Raw genomic sequence first — 21,657 nt, 5'->3', positions numbered from 1 at the left:
CCCACCTCTGAATGTCTACACCAGGTTGAGAGTTGTCAGTTTTAGACAGGAGCTGGGTTTCAACAAGGTCAGAAGGGGTCTGCTTCACTTCCTCCTGGTCTTGTGGAGGAGATCAGCGAGAGCCAGAGAGGAGAAAATGCTGGAAAGATGCACCATGTCACTCTTCTGTCACTCCTGGTCACCAAGCTGACACCCTTCCCACCACCAAGCCAGGCTGGACTGGCTGGACTGACCCAAGGGCACCTTCTGAAAGGTGCCAGAATGTGGACCCTGGAGAAGCACCTGTGCTCAGGTTAGGGAAGGGGGCAGCCTGCAAGGCCGTTGCAGGCTCTCTGAAGGTGCCCCCGGCCCATTATTGTACACTGAAGAATCAGGGCCAGGATCAAACATGGCAGGGAAGCCTCTAAGCCTGTTGCTTAGGGAGTCACCTTCTCCCACATGTCAGCCCAGAACCCAGAGGACAGAGCCCTCCTTGCCCACCCCCAACTCGCTGTGTCCTTCCAGGAAGAACTCAGTTGTTGCCATTCCCTAGCGCACATGGAAGTCAAAAAACTGCCATGACCTTGATGCCAACACTTTGGGGTACACCAACACAGAAAGAGAGTTCTAAAGTAGGGAGCCAGCCAGGACACTGCATGGAAGAGCCAAGTATGTGTTTGGTGACAGCTGTATTCTTAAACATAACTCTCACTCAGAAAACAGAAATCACGTTTTACTTGCAATGTTCCTCCTCTTGCCTCCCATGCCCACTTTCTCATCCTGGTGTCAAAGGCTGCAAACTATTAAGCTGCTGTCCCTTCCCAAGTGACTAAAGCCAAAGGGAAAGATGATTTATGACTAGCTGCCTGCCAGGGTCTGGAGGCCCTGGATTGTGGTCTCCACAGCTGCCACACAGGCACGCACACGCACCAGCTGTGGGTGAGATGGTGGCCTTTCTTCTGGATCAAGAGCAAGGCTCAGTTGAGCATGAAGACGACGGGAAGGGCTTCAGGAACCACTTCCCTTCCCTGGGCCCAGCTCCTTAGCGACCTGGAAAACAGGAAGGGGCTGAGGGCTTGTTTAGAGAAGGGAAAGGCAGAGGAAGTGTGGAAGGCAGATGGTGCAGGACAGCATGTACTGGCTTGAGCAGGGTTCTTAGCAGGATGCTGGCTGGAGAGAGGTCAACCTGGGAGTGGAGTGGCCCAGAACGGACAAAGGGAATCACTCTTGGGACAGTTTCCCAAAGGATGATTGCCTGGGGTCTATGGTGAGCCTCTCCTCTGGGAGCCAGGGGTAGGGGTGGACTCATTCATCTTCTCATCAAGCTCCCAGGTGCCTGTTCATACATGGCTGGGAGCTGGGCAACACCAGGGCACTTGAATGTCAACAGGCTGGGCACACTCTGAGACTGCCAGCTCTTCCTTAGGATTCATGTCTGCAGTACCTGTTACTGCACAATGCAGATAGAATAGACCTGCTTCCTGAGCCAGAGCGAGTACCTTTCAAAGGTGGCTGGAGTGTAATGCTTTGGCTAAAGGAGGAAAGCAGGAGGAATGGGTCAGCAGCAATGGAAGGAGTGAGTCAGCAGCAATGGAAGGAATGAGTCAGCAGTGGAAAGGATGAGTCAGCAGATAGAACAAAGCTGGATTTTAATCCATTTGACAGATAGATAGGGGGCTTCGTTAGTGGATAAATGCATGCACAGGACATGGTCAATAACCTCAGTGTTTCCTTAGAGGTACCTTTCTGAGATGTGATGTGCAATCCAAATGCAAGGATACTTTGAAGCATTCATGGAAAACGCAATGAGATGATAGACATTTAATCTGTCACCAAAAAACCACTTAAATCCATGCTTATGCAGTCTCAAAAAATGTCATGGAACATACATATTATAAGAAACCAGTAGTGCAGCCAGCTAATCCACTACCTGTGGCGCAGACATCCCATATGGCCACCAGTCTGTGTCCCAGCTGTCCCACTTCCAATCAAGCTTCCTGTTGATGCACCTGTGAAAGCAGCAGAGGACGGCCAAAGTACTTGGGCTCCTGCTACCCACGTGGGAGACCCAGATGGAGATCTGGGCTCCTGGTTTCAGCTTGGCCAGGGGAATGACCCAGGAGATAGAAAATACCTCTCTCTCTTTCCTCCTCTCTCTCTCTCTCTCTATCTCTCTCCTCTCCTCTCCTTTCCTTTCTGCATAACTCTGCCTTTGAAGTAAATAAATCTTAAAAAAAAAAACCAAAAATAATCATACATACATCTCAAAAAAAATGTTGGCACTAAAATAGACATGTCTTTAAGTCTCATGAGCTTCCTGAGATGCCCCAGTGTTCACAGGGACTTCGTGCAGGCCAACGGATAGAGGGCCGCACAAGCCCCAAAGGTATCACAGAGAAGCAGCATTCTCGCTACAGCATCTGGAGGAAAGTGGATGGGATGCAGGGGGTCCAAACACTTGAGCCATCTTTGGCTGCTTTCCCAGGCTACGAGCAGGAAGCTGGATTGGAAATCAAGCAGCCAGGATTCAAAACACTGCTCATACAAGATGCCAGTGCTGCAGATGGTAGTTTAATTTGCTACACCACAGCATGGTCTCACCCAAATTTCTTCAAAGAAAAATCCCAGGGGCAACCCCACAGACAGGAGAGATGTCCTGGCAGGGACTGTGCCTTGCTGGGACTCCTCTGGGACCCTCAGGAGCAGAACAACCCTGAGTGTTTTGCCACCTGCTTTGGGGTTGTGTGCAAACTCCCCAGAGGAGGCCGTGCCACTCAGGGTCTCAGGTGTTTGGGGGCATCCCCTGCCTCAGCTAGCTCGAGAGCAGGACAAAAAAAAAGGGGGCCAGAGAGGTGAGGCAAGCACAGGAGACACAAGCAACCGCCACCTCCCTCTGCAGCTCGGCAGGTCCCGGGCCAAGGCTCTGGCCCAAAGCCTGGACTGTCACAAACCAGGACATGCATTTCTGGGTCCCCACAGAGGATTGCTGTATTTACTGTTACTTTATTTGTTTGTTTTTATGTGTTTGTCTGAAAGAAAAACAGAGGCAGAAACAAAGTGAGAATCTTCACCCACTGGTTCATTTCCCAAATGCTCATAGTAGCCAGGGCTGGGCCCAGCCAGAACTAGGAACCTAGAATTCAATCTTGGCCTCCCTGTAATTTCCCCAGGTGGGTGGCAGGGAGTACCTGAACCATCATGTGTTGCCTCCTGGGATATGTATGAGCAGCAAGCTGGATCAGAAACAGAGTTGAGACTCATTGCAGTCCCGGAGAGCTTCCCAGCCAGCGTCTTACCCACTGCCACAAACTTTCATCCCCGGAAGGAGAAATGACAACTGTGCAGGCTCAGCTTTCTTAAGCAATGCCAGCTTGTCAGGTCCAGGAAGGAATCCCAATGCAAGTAAGAGCCCAGGCGAGCAGATCTCCGTCTTTGCAGAATGGCAACACCGCATTGTCCAGCCGCCTCCCTACTGCCCTGTAAGGGTGTGTTCCCCTCAGAACAACAGTGCTCTTTTAACTCCCTCTTGCCATCTTTGGAAAGAGCCCAGTAACTAAGGTGTCAAGGGACTGGGTAAACACCAAGATAGCCCTGGGTGCTAACACAGCGCCCTTTCTCCCCAGAACTTGATGTTTTATCTGCAGGAAGCAGGGAAGCGTACATCGGGTGGCAGGGGGCAGAGTTCAAAAGGCCCTTGGAGCTGCGTTTTTTGACACAGAGAGTTAAACCATCCCTGCAGCACCAGTATCTCATATCAGAGTACAGATTTTAGTTCCGGCTGCAATGTTTCCAATCCAGCTCCCTGCTAACGTGCCTGGGAAAACAGCAGAAGATAGTTCAAGTACTTGGGCTCCTGGCACGATGGCTCAGTGGTTAAAATTCTTGGCTTGCAAGTGCCAGGATCCCATATGGGTGACAGTTTGTGTCCCTGCCGCTCCGCTTTCCATCCATCTTCCTGCTTGTGGCCTGGAAGTCAGTAGAGGAAGGTCCAAAGCCATGGGACTCTGCACCTATTTGGGAGTGCTAGAGGAGGCTCCTGGCTCCTGGCTTCAAATCAGCTCAGTTCTGGTGGTTGTAGCTACTTGGGGGAGTGAACCAGCAGGTGGAAGAGCTTTCTGTATGTATCTCCTTCTGTCTGTAAGTCTGCCTTTCCAATAAAAATAAATAAATCTTTTTAAAAATAGATTTGTGTATCAGACAGGTAGAATTATACAGGCAATGGGACAGAGAGAGAATATCTTCCATCTGCTACCCCAATGACAGCAAGAGTCAGAGCGGTGCCGAAATGAAGCCAGGGGCCTGGAACCCCATCCTGGGTCATCCACACAAGTGGCAGGGGCTCAAGTGCTTGGGCCACCCTCTGCTGTTCTCCCAGGTGCATCAGCAGAGAGCTGGGTTGAAAGCAGAACAGCTGAGACTGGAATCCACACTACAATATGAGATGCTGATGGTGCACACAGCAGCTTCACCTGATGAGCCACTGTGCTGGTCCCCAGCATCTTTGCTTCTGGTCACTGTGCTCATCGCTCTCATGATACAGAGTGTCTCCTGCAGAGTGTGTGTGGCGTCTGTCTCCCCCATCAGGCCGTGAACAATACCAGGACTGGACCTTACCGTGAGGCTGGGCAGCATGACTGGTCGTGTGCCAAGCGTGTCTGTCATGCTGTTCACAGGGAGATGATGAGGCCTGGGCTGTGCCTCTTCTGTTCCTAGACTGCTACACTCACGGCAAGCACAGGTGAGGGGGTTTCTCTGGAGCAGTCTGTGCAGGGGATCCTCAGCCTTCCCTTGCATCCCCAGTGAGCTCCCCGCAGGCCCCACTTTCTTGGTGGCTTCTGACAGCCTGCAGAGAGGAACCCCAACAGCAGTAGGGCCAGGCTCTGGACTCTGGGATGTGGGAAGTCAACTGCACCCCCTGCTGGCCAGGCTTCCCCTAACCTATGAGGGATCTTGGGCATCAGTGATGTCGGGTCCTATAGGAGGTTATCAACCCACTTCCTTGCTACCTGGGCCAGGGAGGCAGTGGGTTGCAGTTTGACACTGACCATGGTCTCAGGCAGGTGTCCTGTTCTGGGGACAGAAATGAGTGACAACAACCAGCAAGCACTCAGCATTTGATGGCCACGACTAACAAGGAAGGCTTATTTCCTCCCCAGCAAGGCCTGGGTGCTGCTGCTGGAACCTCAGCAAATCCAACTCATGTTTGTTTGTTTAAACAATATATATTTTTTTGACTGAAAGAGCTACAGAGAGAGGGAAAGAGAGAAGGAGAAAGAGGAAGAGGGAAAGAAAGAGAAAGAGAAAAATCTTCCCATGCTGGTTCACTTTCCAGATGCTCACGGCAGCTGGGGGCTCAGCCAAGCTGAAACCAGGAATCTGGAACAGCAACCAGCTCTCCCAAGTGAGTGACAGTAGCTCAAGGACTTTGCCGCTTTCCTCGGTACGCTGGCAGAGAGCTAAATCATAAATGGAGCTACCGGAACTTGAACTTGTGCTTGAACAATTGCCCTTGCACCTGCTAGGAAGCCTCAGAGGAAGAGACACGTGGTTTTTTTATGAACAGAATGGACCTTCATTCAGAACAGAACCTCTCAGCCCATGCCCTTCTAGCTTATCCTCTTAGGTGGCAGTTTCCAAGAAGCAGAGCCAGCACAGAGATCCTTTCCATGTCACCCCAAACTCCTCTCGCTCCCTTAGCCCCTCAATTCCACCCTGGCGTAGTCACCACTGAGTTGCCCATTGTCCCATACAGGAGACCCATATGCATATCCATGCATATCGCTTGCACCTGCCGGTTTGCTCTGCTGACGGTTCTTGGTGGATGGGGCGGTCGTAGGGCTGTGGGAGCAAGGGCCCAGCGATGCTTCAGGTACTCACATCTTCATCACAGCCTGGGCTCATGGACCATGTGGGGACAACCTGAATCTGAAGACACCAACCAGCCCTGATGCTAAGACACTCTCCGCTTTAGTAACAGCAAGAAAGCCTGTTCTTTACACTGCAAAAGTAAGAAAATGAAAACGAGATTTTTGTTGCTTAAGATGTCGCTTGGGGACCCAGTGCGGTAGCCCAGTGGCTAAAGCCCTCACCTTGCACACACCAGCCTTCTGACTTAGGCCTGGCCCACCCCTGCCTGTTGAGCACATTTGGAGAATAAACCAATGAATGGAAGATCTCTCTCTCTCTCTCTGCCTTTCAAATTTAAAAATGAAGTAATTAAATAACCTAAAGCGGCGAACTCTCAGACCAATGCTCTGCATAGAAGATGATGGTTGTTCCCAGACAAATAAAAAATACCAGGTAGCTCTCATTTTCACCCACACACACTGTTTCCCCAACTCCTCCTGTTGGTTAAGATCACATTTAGCTCATCCCCACCACTCAATCGCTGCATCTGGATTGTCCAGTAATTGGAATGCATTTCCTAAGTTGATGAGGCTCCTGAGAGGACTGAGAGAGCACGGGGACCAGGGGTGCAGCCTTCCCTCCAGAAGAGGCATCCAGCTAGAAGCAGCTCTCTTCCCTAGCAACGGGACAAACTAGGGCATAGCTGGCTTCTTCCAGGGGAGCACCTCACTGGAGAGGAGGTGAATGTCAGAGGCTGGAACCTTGGCAGGCAGAGGGGCTGTGGGCGTCTCTTCCCCTGCCTCTCAAAGAAACAATGGCAGGATCCAGTTGCTTATCCGTCTGCACATCCCTCTGGGGGCTCTGGGTCCTGCAGGGAGGGAGCCGGGAGCTCAGCACTGCCCGCCTGGACAAGTGTGACTCAGTCAACTCTCATTGTCCTCCCCTGAGGTGTGGAGCAGTCACACCCTCCCACTTCCTCAACCCCTAGTGGTTCACTGCTCAAACCACCCACAGTAGCCAGGGTTAGTCCTGGGCTACACCGGGAACTGGGAATGCATAATCTGGGTCTCCCATCTGAGTGGCCAGGGAGCCAATGACTTGAGCCATCCAAGGTCTGCATTAGCAGGAAGCTGCCCCGTTGGAAGCCAGGGACAGGAGTTGGAGCCCGGAATTCAAGTCATGGGATCCTTACTGGCACATCATAACTGTGAGGCTAAATGCTGAGTCCTGCTTCTGAGCAGTAAACTTAAAAATTCCATGGAGAAATGGATTTAAAACATAATTTCACTTTGGTGCAAGAAAACATTGAGCTCTCTCCCTAGTTTCTTCACAGTGTGTGTTGTCCACTCCTCCCTTCCTACTCCCTGTTTGCTGTAAGTCGTATGCTTTGAGCTGTGTCCTCTCACCAGGAGGTTGGGTCCAGCACACTGTTTCCCAAAGACAGAAGCAGGTGAGAATCGGAGTGACATCATTCACAGGAGAGGCGTTGACAGCTGCAACCAGTTAGGCTGATGTGGAAGCCAGCACTGGGATGCTATGATGATCAGAAGGAGGAAAGGAGCTCAGACTGAGGCTGGGGCGGGAGTGGCGGGAGAGACCTCAAGGAGTTTATGGGAGAAAAAAGATGGAACCAAAAGTTTATTTTGGTGGAAAAAAATTTTTTAAACCAGTGCGCAATTTTATGCATAATACTCATTTTCTATGAACTCTAACATCAAGTCTTCTGGGAAGCTCCTTCCAATAAGATCACATTGCGGGACAGCTTTGCACCAGGTCAGTGCTGGGAGGTGGATTGTGCGAACAGGTGACGGGGAATTCAGTGTTTGTTCTACAAGGGGCTTCACAGCATAAAGAAGAGAGTTCTCATTGTTGGAGGGGGATGCTCAGACCACTGAAAGCTGAGCGTTGCGATCATGATATGCAAAAAACAAATTGGCTTGATCTTTCGTCACCTTTTCATTCTATAGCAAATCGTGTGTAGTTCTCCAGCAACAGTGTCCCAGAGTTCCATCCTGGATATTGGCAGCTGCCTGAACAGAGCTTGCCAAGCAACCAGCCCACTCACACTGAGGGTCAAAGAGGACCTCAGCAGCTGCTGGGCCTCGTGTAGGGCTGGAGGAGGACAGCCCCTCTGGCTACCCGGCCCCCTTCCTCGGCCTCTCCCTCTCTCTCCAAATCCTGGACCACACACTACGTCCAGCTGAGAACCACCCAGGAGGTCAGCCTGCCCTAGAGATCCTAAGCATGACCCTGATCGGAGAGCCCATGGCACCGAAAGGACACCTGGAAGTCAGAACAGTCCCTTCTCCCTGAGGGTGTCTGAGGACAGAGGCTTGTCCCCTCCCTGCAGCTAAGGACAGCTGCAGCAGCTGAGCACAGCTGGGAGGATAAAACCCAAAGCTGGTCTTTAACCCATACATTTGTTTCAGGAAAAAGGAAGTTAGAGCAAAGCAACCAGTATTCTACCTGAGATTAGCCCGAGGGGCCCTCACTCAGCCAGGAAGGACCTGGCCAAACCCCTAGCATCTCAGAGACCATGCAAAGCCCCTCCCCCAGGGCGAGGATTCCCCCCCCCCCCCCCCCCCGCCCTCCCACCTCTCTCCTCACAGTGGTGCCCCACTGTCAGAGACACAGGAAATGAGCCTTCCGGTCCCCACCCTGCCTGAGGGTGTGTGGACAGAGGAGGGCCTGCTGCTTTTACTTTTTCTCCCCAGGGTTTGCTTTGGCTGTGAAGCCTTCCTGAGGCTGTCTGCAGCCCAGCGAGCTTTCCCTTTCTGTCCTTGTCAGCTTTGGTTTATTGCCCAGTTGTCCCTTCAGCTCCCGGGATGCTGACAGCCACATGTGTGGAGAGGGATGCTGAGGGGCAATGGTCCCCATGATGCAGATGGGAAAACTGGGATTTTATAAGGGACCTGGAACCTAAACTCCACCTCTGGAACCTTGAGGGTGTGAACTCACAAGAGGGACGCCTACGACGCTGATGCCACCACACCATTCCCTAATCATAGCCTCACCCTAAAAGGGGACCGGGCAAGGAAGGGGAGAAGCTTAATGTCAGACTCAGGCCTCAACAGTTCACCTTCCCCTGACCCCAAGGGCCCACCTGACTCTGGAATTAGAAAAGGGTGGCGCTGGGCTGGGCTGGGCTGCATCTCACAGGTTCTGCTTTGGCCCCGTGTGCACAGTGGGACCCAGCAGCCAATCGCGCCACCAGGTTTGTCTGGGCACCCACAGACAGGTCCCAAGGGGAGGATGAAGACCATATGTGATGACATGGTATTGACACAGCATGATGAGGGCAATGTCAGCTGTCATCACACCTGAGAATTTCCATGTGGAAAAAGGCAGTGAGTAGACCTTTACTGAAAGCAAGCAAACTCCTGTTGCAGCATTCAGGAACAGGGCTCCAAGCCAGGAGTCACCAGGGAAGCCTGCAAGTGCCAGATGGTGGCACTCTCTGATTGGCCCCTTTCTGAGAAGTGAGTACAGGTTTAACCAATCAGGAGGACAGAATAATGACCGAGCTGGGGATGATTAGAGATCACATGGCTACTGAGGCAACATAGACATCTGCCAGGGTTGCTGCCACAAAGCACCGTGAGTGCCAGGACATCTCTACTGTCCCACAGTGCCATAGACCATGGGCCAAGACTGGGTCAGCAGCAGGGCTGGCTCCTCCTGGGTGCTGGGGAACAACCAATTCCAGGCCTTTTCAGTCCCTCTGGTCACTTCCAGGCTGTTCCTCCTGGGCTGAGGAAGTAAGCCAGAGGCAGAGCTGTGGCTACAGTCCCCACCCCCTACCCATGTGGGCCCCTTCCCTCCAAGACACTAATGGGATGCCAGGTGGGCTACAGCTGCTTCCACATTCGGGTTCTCCCCACTGCGTGTGGGGGCTGGCTGTGTGTGGGCCTGGGTTTATGCACATGTGTGTCCATGTCTGTGTGTCAGTGTGTTACATATGGTATTTATGTGTGTGTCATCATTTTTTTATGTGTCTGTATATGGAGGAGGCTTACCCACAGATGAGAAAAAAATCAGAGTCTAGGAAATTCTTCCTCTAGATCACATGCAAGAAAGGAGAGATTTAGGGACCAGTGCTATAATGTCACCTGCACTGCCAGCATCCCACATGCACTGCTCCATTTCCAATCCTGCTACCTCCTAAGATCCTAAGAAAAGCAGCAGAAAATGACCCAAACATCTGGGTCCCTGCACCTCCAGAGGAGACCCAGATGAGGCTCCTGACTCCTACTGGAGCGGAAGCAGCAGATAGAGGATATCTCTCTCTTATCTATCTCTATCTCTCTCTCCCTCTCCTTCTCACCGCTCCCCCTTCTTTCTGTAACACTGACTTTCAAGATAAACACAATTTTAAGAAATAAAAAAGAGGGGCTGCTGCCATGGCTTCATAGACTAATTCTCCACCTTCAAGCGCTGGACTCCGTTATGGGTGCCAGTTTGTGTCCCTGCTGCTCCACTTCTGATCCAGCTCCCTGCTTATGGCCTGGGAAAGCAGTATAGGATGGATGAAAGATGAAAGCCTTGGGACCCTGGACCTGCATGAAAGACCTGGAAGATGCTCCTGGCTTCTGGCTCCTGATCAGCTCAGTTCCAGCCATGCTGCCATTTGAGTAGTGAACCAGCAGATGGAAAATATTCCTCTCTCTGTTGCTCCTTCTCTCTGTAAATCTGCCTTTCCAATAACAATTTTAAAATAATAATAATAAAGAAGGGATTTAAAAGAAACCAAGAAGAGGGACTCTGAGGGATGCAGAGGAAGTGAGGGGTTCCATGCATTCCTCCCAGAGTTCAGAATACTGGCGGCCCAGGAGCGAGGTCCAGACCCTCAGGACTTGGGTCAAGTCAGGAACCGAGACAGCTGCCTGGGAAAGGTGCACTCAGGAGGGCACATGTTGGCTTTTCCTTTGGGATGATCGCAAAACTCTGCTTGTTGGTGAGTGATGGGGAAAAGGGGAAAAGCCGTATGGCAGCAGCCATCACCACAGCCTCTCTTCCGAAGTACGGCAGCTGTGTGCTCAGGTCAAGGGGCAGGACCAGGCAGAAAGAGCCTACACCTCTTGGCAGAGCTGCTGCATGAAGCCCAAGGTCAAGGCCATTGTGGTGCAGACAGAAAGTGGCCATGGATCCCAAAGGCTTCTTGCACACTCGCTGCATCCCCAGGGAAGCCAGCAGACCCCAAGTGACTGTTAAGCATCCAGTGTTCCAGAGGAGGCCAGCCCCTGTGGCTGGAGTGATTTACGACTTGCTGGGGAAGTGGGTGACTGCCAGATGCAGCTGGCAGCTGCTGTCCCTGGCTGCAAGCCAGCGTCTCTGAGACTGCACGCAGGAGCCTGGAACTCCACCTGGTCTTGCCTGTGGATGGCAGTGTCAGTCACTCTCAGTGTCATGGGTTCACCTCTCGTAAGAGCAACATGTAACAGTGGAAGGAGGGGCAAGGTAGGGCTACAACAGTGGGAGCGGCTCCTTTGCTTCCCTAATGGGATCCTGGACAAAATTACATACCTTTTTCCCTTGTCTTTTTCTTTATCTCTACAATGGAATTGTTGCCAGACCTGCATATTTCCTATGGAATAATCATTTTGACCATGTGTGTGTGTGAGTTTGGGATTGCTTAGAATAACTTCATATAACCCACCCCCCAGACACCCTGCATTATTGAAGGATGATTCTATCTACTGAACCGAGAGCAGCTCGGGAGCTACTACTGTTACTGTTAGCATTATTTGCATCACTGCTCTGTGGACCGGTGCGTGTGGACCAGGTCTGCGGCAGGCAGGCTGGGTTAGACCACAGCACTCATCAGTTCACATAAGATATGGGACTGAGGCAGAACTGATCAGGCAGTTGCATCCGCTGATATGTATATTGCCTGGTGCAGTGGTTGACACACTGACCCTGCCCTGGTTGACACAAGAGTCAAGTCTAAGGTCACCCCAGGTGAGTTTCTTGGGGGAGTCCCAGACTCACACCCTGGCCACAGGGAAAATCCCCAGGGTGTGTAGTCCAACCCTGGAGCGCGTGTGTCAGGACTGGGCTTCCTCAGTTGTTGATGCCTGTGCAGTGGACAGTATGTCTAGATGCACATGGGAGACATGACAACCAGCTCATCTAGGCCAGCAAAGGACATCAACTGCCTTGTCGGATGGATGGAAAGCAAAATTCTCCTGACTAAGCTTTGCAGCAAGTGTCTGGGTCTATGGATGTACTGAGGTGGACTTTGTCAACCAATAGACTTTGGAAAGATTTTCTTAACCCTGGAGCAATTAAACCAACAACTTCTCAGAACTATCAAGAACACTCAAGTAACATCCTCACAACACTCTTCCCCACATTGGGGTCCCTAAGGCGTCATCAAATGACTGTCCCTCATCCCCCGTGATGATACAAGATGATACAGTTTGATAGCAACGAGTTGCCCTCTCCCCCTGCGGACACAGGAGAAAAAAAAAAGCTGAAACATGTGTGCTACCCACCTTCCTTTGTGCCTGAGCCTCCTGACCCTAGTCAGAGACCCACATGGATTTGCATCCCTCATAACTGTAAAAATATTGGAAATATTTTTTATTTTAACGTGAGCACTTAGGTCTATAAATTTCCCTCTTAGTGCATATTCTTGTACTCTACCTGGTGTGTTTTGATATCTTGTGTTTCTGTTTTCTTTCAGTTACACTTTAAATCTTCTCAAAAAGGGAAGATGGCAATGAATGAAGGTGCATCTCCATTCCCTGCAAGCAGTGAGCATCTCAGCCCCAGGAGCTCAAGGAAGGCTGGGCAGGGGGCCGCATGGCTTCTTTGAGGATGGGGTGCCTGCTCTTAATCTTTGCTGGAACTGACCACGGATGGAGGCGTGTGTGTGTGTGTGTGTGTGTGTGTGTGTGTGTGTGTATGTGTGTGTGTGTGTGTGTGGTAGGAAGAGAAGGAGAGGCTTCAGGTATGCTTGCTATACCCCTGCCCAGGCCCAAGTTGGACACCCAGCTCTTTGCCAAGTGGTCAGAATCACTCTGTATACACTGTTAAGAACTCCGGATCGTATGACTTTGTCCAGAGCATTAGCCCTGTACAGGCAGACATCTCACACTTTTGCCCCTGTGTAACAATAATAGCTGTAAGCCCAGCCCATGATTTATTCATTGGCCCTAGAGACTTCCAGTCTCCACTCATGAAGGTCTCACTGGGTGACTTAGGCATGCTAATGAGGTATTCATTTAGGTTCAGCCATGAAGCAAAGCAGCACATGGGACAGACTGTCGCTCTAAGCCTTACTGTGCCATGGGCGGTGATGCCTGCACCATTACTGCATCTCCTCGTCAGCTGGAGCCAGGGACTGGGTCCCTGCCTCTGCTCCATGAGTCCTTGAGAATGTAAGCATTATGTAAGGAACATTTGCCACTTATTAGCCTCTGGCAAAAGCCAACCAAATCCCCACCGCCACCAGTATTGAATAACCATCAGCCTCTTAATTATCTGGGTCGCATCACAGGACATCATGGAAAGCAGGCTTCCTTTACAAGTTGGAGATTTCCAAACCATCTCCACCCTCACTCCCAGAATGAAGATGTTAGGGGAGAAATACAGAAGTGCCTTTCCAAAAGTTATTCTGGAGCATGTGTTTGACGTAGCAGTTATAACAGTGTTTGGGATCTCTGCAACCTCATAATGGAGTATCTGGCTCAAGTCCTGGCTCCTCTTCTGAGTCCAACTTCCTGCTGACATGCACCCTAGGTAGACACAACAGTGGCCTAAGTGCATGGGTCTTCACCACCCACACAGAAGACCTGGACTGAGCTTCAAGCTCCTGGCTTTGGCCTAGTCCAACTTTGGCTGCTGTGGGCATTTGGGGAGTGAACTAGTAGATGGAAAACCTTTCTCTGTGTGTGTGTGTGTAACTATGCCTTTAATAAATAAATTCATAAAAAGTGAAACTAAAAGGGCCCGGCGGCGTGGTCTAGCGGCTAAAGTCCTCGCCTTGAAAGCCCCGGGATCCCATATGGGCGCCGGTTCTAATCCCGGCAGCTCCGCTTCCCATCCAGCTCCCTGCTTGTGGCCTGGGAAAGCAGTTGAGGACGGCCCGATGCTTTGGGACACTGCACCCGCGTGGGAGACCCGGAAGAGGTTCCAGGTTCCCGGCTTCGGATCGGCGCGCATCGGCCCGTTGCGGCTCACTTGGGGAGTGAATCATCGGACGGAAGATCTTCCTCTCTGTCTCTCCTCCTCTGTGTATATCTGGCTGTAATAAAATGAATAAATCTTTAAAAAAAAAAAAAAAAAGTGAAACTAAAAGATAATCTTACCCAGAAAAAAAGTCCAAGTCTAAGTCCAGTTGAGTTTGTGACATCAGGGACCTTTGGGGACCTAACTCTGCCAGGGAGAAAAGTCACCGCATGAAGAGCACCAGAGAGGGAGTTCAGGACATGAACCAAGAGCCAAACTGCCTGCCCTGGCTTCCACCCTACACTTCACATGCTCTTAGTCTGAGCTGCTCTGTCCCTTCCCACCTGGGCCATTGGGCAGGACAGACACCAGAGATGAAGCCCAGCATCACTCCACCCCCTTCGCACCTGGGCCTATGGCAGGACAAAGACACCAGAGCTGAAGCCTGCATCACTCCTCCCCATTCCCACCTACCTTTCTTCCACGGCCAAGCCTATTTACTCCACTGCCCTTTGTTGCTCTGAGCTGACACGTGGTGGCTCCATACTCAGTGGAACCTCGAGCCCCGTCATGTAGCAAAGCACCCACGTTCCGTATCAGCTTTCCAATAAACATCTCGATCCAGAGCACACGCCAAGAAGCTGTTGACAACACTTCAAGGTCCACGGAGAACACACGTTTGGTCCCTATTTGAGTTAGGGAAGTCTTCCTTTTAGATAATTCCTGTTTTCCAAGCTCTTTACAGTTCAGCTGAGTGAACAGACTGGAGACAGGCAGTAGCTAGGCTAATTAAAGCAGGGCTGATGGGTTTAGGAAGTGAGGCTCCGTCTAGCTGTGCAAACAAGGGCTCTGGGCATGAGAGAGCTAATAATAGGCACCCACAACTACCCTTCTCTACTGAAAACTTGCATTGTTCACCTCTGAGGGAAAATATTTTTGTTTTGAAACTTACTAACCTGTTTTTGCTCTATGGGGTGATGATACATAGAAACAAGGTATTCGCTCCCATCCCCACCCCCAGCTGAAGATTTTCTTTGTGGACAGAGTGCCAGACCAAAAAAAAAATAATAACATCCCCTCCTCTCTCCTGCCCACCATTAGAAAAAGACCAGCAGACAGACCAGCTTGCTGGGACTACAATGACTTGCAGATGCTTTCATCTATTGTCTGTCTCTCCACCTGTCTTCTATCATCTATTGATCTACTATCATTTATCTATCCATCTATCTCCCATCCATCCATCATCTATCTGCCATCCACCCATAATCTATCCACCTACCTGTCTGTCCATCCACCTACCAGTTATCTGTCTGTCTGCCTGTCTTTTCACTGTCTCTCCACTTTCCAAATAAATAGATAAATAAATGAAGGAAGAGAGAGACAATATGGCTGCATGAGGAGAGAGAAAAGGCCAAATGAAGACGCAGAGGAGAGGCATGCTCTGCCAACCCAGGAGAGTGGCTCAGACGAACCCAACCCTGACAGCACCTCCATCCTGTACTGCAGCCTCCAGGGGCAGGAGACATAAACTTCAGTCTCAGCACCTCTGGCTTGGTTCTTTGCTAAGGCAGCCCAAGCTCAGAGCCACCATCCTGGAGGAGGTAGAGGAAGTACCTGCACAGGAGACTTGAGAGGCTGGGAGACCTAGGGTGACCATGGACTGACCCGGGCCTCTAGGACTGGAAGGCAGTCATGTACTTTCCTGGGGTCCTACAAGGTACGGCTAGGGGAGCTCACTCACACAGAGTAAAGCAGCACCGTGGAGCCTGCCTTGAGGTATCTCCCAGACAAAGGAAAACATGGTGTGGGTTTTACTGATGATTTAATCCCTTTCTAGAACACAGAAAAGGACAGTGAGGGAAGCCCAGAAGGACAGGAGCTGCAGAGCAAGGGTGACCCAAGCCCCAGGCCTGATGGGCTAACAAGCACCAAGTCATGATGAAATCTCATTTCCACATTGCACAATCACTGACCAGCAGGGTTTCTGGCCCCAGGGGGGCAGGCTCAGCTTGCCTGACATGGGGTGAAGGGTCATTCCTGCTGACGCTGCAGCTGCTGAGATGTCCAGGCTGCTGCTAGGCTCTGAACAGCTCAGGACTCAGCAAAGCCAGTCACCATCAGTCCAGAGCAGTGGCTGCCAGGAGCAGGCCCTGCATGTCCTTGTAATGCAACCAGGGCCTGCAGCCCTTGTTGCCCCGGGGCTCTTGCACAGGGGGTGCGTAAGGGGAACAAAGCAGCTGTCACTGTGACCCCAGACCCAAGGAGCTCATGGAAGGAGCCAGTGGGAAGCTGGCCATGGAACTGAACTCTCCAAGGCGGAGACTTCCTAACAGGATCCTTCATGTTGTTTGTCGCAAAATGGCAACAATATCAGCTGACACAGCAAGAGTATCTTGTGAGATTTTGTGAGGGTTTTTCTAAAACTCCTCTGATGTGTTTACATATTCAAGTGTGCATTTCCTGTATCATTATTTGCTGTATTTGCAAGACACAGAGGGAGATAGACACTCCATGATGGTCACCAGATGGAAACAAAGCCAGGAGCCAAGGACATGGCGCAGTCTTCCACACGGGCAGCAGGAACTGGCATGTATGAGAAGTCACCTCTAAAAAAGTCCACCTCCCAGAGTCCACACTATCAGGAAGCCTGGAACGGACACTCCAACCTGCAATGTGAGTGTCACAAGTGTGACTTAACTACTATACCCAAAGTCTAGTTAGTGCTCTGCAGACCTCAAGAAATAATACACGGGACATGCTTAGGCCAGTGCCCGGTGTGCAGTAAATCATTAGCTGTTGGATTCGTTGCTGTCATTTGAAACAATGTACCAGGATACTTCAAAAAATTCATAGAAAATAGAGCTAAGGATAAATTTATCTTGGTACCAAAAATTTTTGAGATTCGTGCATTGTTTTTCATCATGTACATTTTGATCTCGTTTTTAAAGACCTTTCCTTTGTGTGGATATGGGCATTGGCTGTGGGGCCGGGGCGGGGGGGGGGCGGGAGTGAAAGTGTTGAACCAGTGCATAAAAAACATCTATCTCTGTCTCTCTTTTAAATAAAGCAAAATAATAATTTAAAAAATAACAAGGGGACAGGTGTGTGCATAGCAAATTAAACCAACGCCTTCAATGCCAGCACCTCATTGGACACTCAGCTGCTCCGCTTCTGATCCAGCTCCCTGCCAATGCACCAGAGAAAGCAGCAGAGGCAAGCCCAAGTGCTTGGGCTCCAACACCCACGTGGGAAACCCAGATGAATCTCTGGCTCTTGGCTTTGGCATGGCCCCACTCTGGCTGTTGAGGCCATTTGGGGAATGAACCAGTAGATGAAAGATTCTCTCTCATCTCTCTTACTCTCTCTGTAACTCTGTCTTGCAAGTATGTAGCTAAAATCTTAAAAAAATAATAAAATGATGGAAGAGAGGTTGGCATGTGTTTCAGAGGTGTGTAAATCAAACTGTTGCTACCACACAGGCATAAGAGTTTGGGAAGGATGAACATGTCTAGTTGTCCAAGATAATAAGATTTAAGACAAGAGTGCGATGAGCCACCCTACCTGGACCACCTGTCCAAGGAATTCAGGTGTGAACACTTGGCCCTGGGACTTCCAAGTCCTGTCCACTTGCTGTTCAGGAGTCCCCAAATCTGACCATCCAACTCTCCTTAGAATTCCGTGAGAAATTCCAACATCTTCCCAAAAATGTTTTGTTTGGGCTCAGCTGTCTCAATTAGTATTGCCTACAGGGATGAGGACTCGACCCATGTATTCCTAAGTTCCAAGAGATTCTGAAAACCTTGTGTTTTTCTTCTCACCAGCAGATGTACGACAAAAACCACAGCAGTGACAACTCAGGTTGGGCCCCAAGCCAGGCTCCCAACAGCAACTCACCCCTCGGAGCACGGCTTCCCTTCCCACTGCGTTCAGCAAAGCTGCCTCTCTCCCTCATCTTCTCTTCCACCCTGCAGGCCTGGAGTCCGGCTTGGCCAGTGGAATGGACACAGAGGCAGGACCTTCTCAACAATAGGCATTCCATGAATACCAAGAAGGATGTGATTAACCTCTTTCTAAAAAAATAATAAAATACTAAATGAAAATGAAGTCTGGTCAGTTTTCCAGATATTTTTCCACCCATCAGAAATCAAGGAAGTGCTTTTCTTCTCTGAAATGAATGTTATTTTGAAGGAAGTGGGCCCACACATTGCTTACTTACCTTTCAAGGAAAACACACACACACACACACACACACACACAGACACACACACACACACACTGTGGGAATATCGATTTGAGGTCCAAAACAATTTCCATTTGTTTACATTTCAACAGAAACCCCCAGAGCCTAAAAACAGGAAGCCCTAGTTGCAGACAAGATATGGACTTTCGCTCCATAGGGTTTCCACGGTTTGCCACAAAGTGAGAGTGAAGAACTCTGCAAATTCCTACAAGTGCAGAACACCTCCACCTCCATCCAGAGCCTGCCTGATCATCGAGCTCCAAGCTTACTCGAGCCTGGGAGGGGCTCCACAAGCACCCCGCATGTTTTGGAACAATCAAAGATGACCACTGGGGGTTGCATTAGAATGAGCACAAGGTCAGATCTGCCTGCATTGTGTGCAGAGAAGCCAGCCTGCTCTCTTGGCTACAGCTCGTTCTGCCTGGCTTTACCAGAGACGCCCTAAACAGACAGCTTTGTGGCAGTTGGGTTGACAGCTATTGTGGGACAACAGGGTGGCAAAGGACTGGTATGTGTTGACAGTTTGGTCAGCAGATAAGGGAAGTCTGTCCTGAGGCAAGAGGAGAAGGGTCCTTAATCGCCACGGAAATACACATTGAAGAATCTCCGGCACTGGGTTCAGTGATCCATAAACAGGAATTTCATCTGACAATCTGGAAGCATCTTTGTTGTCCAGGAGGCAATGGTGGCCATACATGCCGCAATGGTCTGAACGTTTTTTGTCTCCCAACATCACAGATTGAATTCTAATTCCCCAGTGTCAGCTGGAGTCTTGGGGACATGATGGGTCACGAGTTGGGATTTGTGCCTGCCATGCTCTGACCAGGGTTTGTTCCCTCTGAGACTCAGGGTGAACCCTGGTTGCCATGGCAGCGTTTGGAGATAGAACCTTTAAGAGCTGATGAATCGGGCCTGGCTGCATGGCCTAGTGGCTGAAGTCCTTTCCTTGAACGCTCCGGGATCCCATATGGACACTGGTTCTAGTCCCGGTAGCTACACTTCCCATCCAGCTCCCTGTTTGTGGCCTGGGAAGGCAGTTGAGGATGGCCTAATGCTTTGGGATCCTGCACCCATGTGGGAGACCTGGAGGAGGTTCCTGACTCCTGTATTCAGATCAGCACAGCACCAGCCGTTGTGGCCACTTAGGGAGTGAATCATCGGGCAGAGGATCTTCTTCTCTGTCTCTCCTCCTCTCTGTATATCTGACTTTGTAATAAAAATAAACAAATCTTTTAAAAAGAGCTGATGAATCTCATTCATGCTCGTGGGGCTGAATATTCACTGCAAGGGTGGGTCATTATAAAGGGAGAAGACTCTTGGTTTCCACTACACCTGCCAACCCTGCCACATCTGTGAGCAGCACGAGGCCCTCACCAGAAGCCAAGCAGATACAAGCATCCCACTCTTGGGTTCCATAACCTCCAAAACTGTAAATCAAAATAAAGTTCTGGGTTTTTAAAGATTTATTTAAAAGTCAGAATTACAGAGGGGGAGAGACAAACATCTTCCATTCTCTGGTCTACTCCCCAAATAGGCACATGGCTGGGAGCCAGGAGCATCCTCTGAGTCTCCCACATGGGTACAGGAGCCCAAACACTGGGCCATCCTCTGCTGCTTTCCCCTATATCTTTGCAAGGAGCTGGACTGGAAGTGCAGCAGCCAAAATTTGAGCACATAAATATAGGAACACACAAAGTAACCAATGCAAACACACACACACACACACACACACACACACACACACACACCATGGAACACACCTGTTTGCATCGGAGTTGCAGAAAGCGTTCACGGTAGTCACGGTAGTCAGGGCGGCAGGACAACAGCAAAAGAAACCCACAAGTGTTGATCTAAAACTTGGCACGAATACCACTTTCAGACCTCAGGGGAAATGAGAAAAGAATATATAGTCCTGAGTGAATAAAGCAAATAAAACAGGCCTAGCTGTTAAGTCATGTCTGGGATTAAAACACTCCTATCCCATGTCAGAGTGCCTGGGTTCCAGTCCTGCCTCTGTTCCCAATGGCAGCTTCCTGCACATGTTCACTCTGAGAAGAGGCTCTGGGAGGAGGCAGCTGATGGCTCCAGTCATTAGGGTCTCTGCCACCCGTCTGCGAGCCCCAGCACGAGTTCCCAGGTTCTGGCCCAGTCTCAGCTGTTGCGGGCACCTGGGGAGTAATCCAGCAGACAGGAGCTCTCATCCCTCTGCCTGTCTCTCTCTCAGGCAAATTTTTAACAACTGTCTAAAGTAAAACCAGGCCAAAATGTACATGCATCTGCCAGTAAGTATGTGGTTCAAGAAGGGGAATGAGTGAAGTCATGAGCAACATGGTTGAATACGGACTGGCTCCTTGCCCCACCAGGGGGCAGCTCTGAGGTGGGTGCTCCCTGGTCCTGCTCAGCACCCCTATTCACTGCTCCTCTCCTCCTGTCACATCTCCCCTCTTCCACCTGTGTCCTCAGATCACCTCCAGCTGCACCATCTGCCCCAAGTGCTGCTTTTTCAGTGGTTTCAGGCTGGCCAAAGGATACATGCTACCTTGTCCAATGAACACAGCCTCTGGTCCCAGAGCAAGTCAAGGCGTGGTCTGAATACCCAGTGTGTGCTTTGTATGGGACTGTTCGTTATCCACATCTTATGTTCTTGGAGTGCATGTCCCGCAGCTGAGAAACATGATCTCCATTAGCTGGAGGCCTGAGGCCCTTACCTCATTTCCCCACCTGTGCCCCTGCAGTGCACCACCAGCTCCAGAATGTGTGGGCTGGCATGTACCCATATAAGCCCTGCAGGAAATGTCTACACTTTATCTAGGAGGTGGAACTTCCTGCCCTGGACCTGCAGCCTGATGCACCCAGTGTGTTTCACTCCATGCCTTTTGGTATTGGCACAAGTGCATTGTGCCTTGCTAGTCGCCAGGTACTTGGGGCACTGAAGCTCTGCAAATCTGACTTTGCCATGACAGTTCTACTCCCACCTCCTTTCCTGAGAAAGGTTGGATGGATCCAGGCATGCTGTAGGATTCCTGAATCTACAGGCTACACTGCCTCCAGTTTTTTCAGTCAACCACGTGGACACCCCTCTGGCACCCTTGGTGCAGAAGTGAAGGTGTGGGGTGGGCAGTCATCCTGCTTGCTCCCCACAGCACCTCCTGCCTCCTGCCAACCCCTGCTTCCGCAATCTCTTGGCCAGCAACGGAGCTCAGGCAGCATCTTTAGAATTTTTATTATTTATTTTTATTTGAAAGGCAGATTTACAGAGAGGAGAGATCACGATATGTCCTATCTGTTGATTCACTCTCCAAAAGGCTTCTACAACCAAAATTGGGCTGTTCCAAGGACAAGGACCTAGGGCTTCCTCCTGGTCTCCCACACGGGTGCAGGAACCCAAGGACTTGAGCCATCCTCCCACTGCTTTCCCA

The sequence above is a fragment of the Ochotona princeps genome, chromosome 22, assembly GCF_030435755.1.
Source record: "Ochotona princeps isolate mOchPri1 chromosome 22, mOchPri1.hap1, whole genome shotgun sequence".
Taxonomy (NCBI): domain Eukaryota; kingdom Metazoa; phylum Chordata; class Mammalia; order Lagomorpha; family Ochotonidae; genus Ochotona; species Ochotona princeps.
This window is presented reverse-complemented; position numbering follows the sequence as displayed.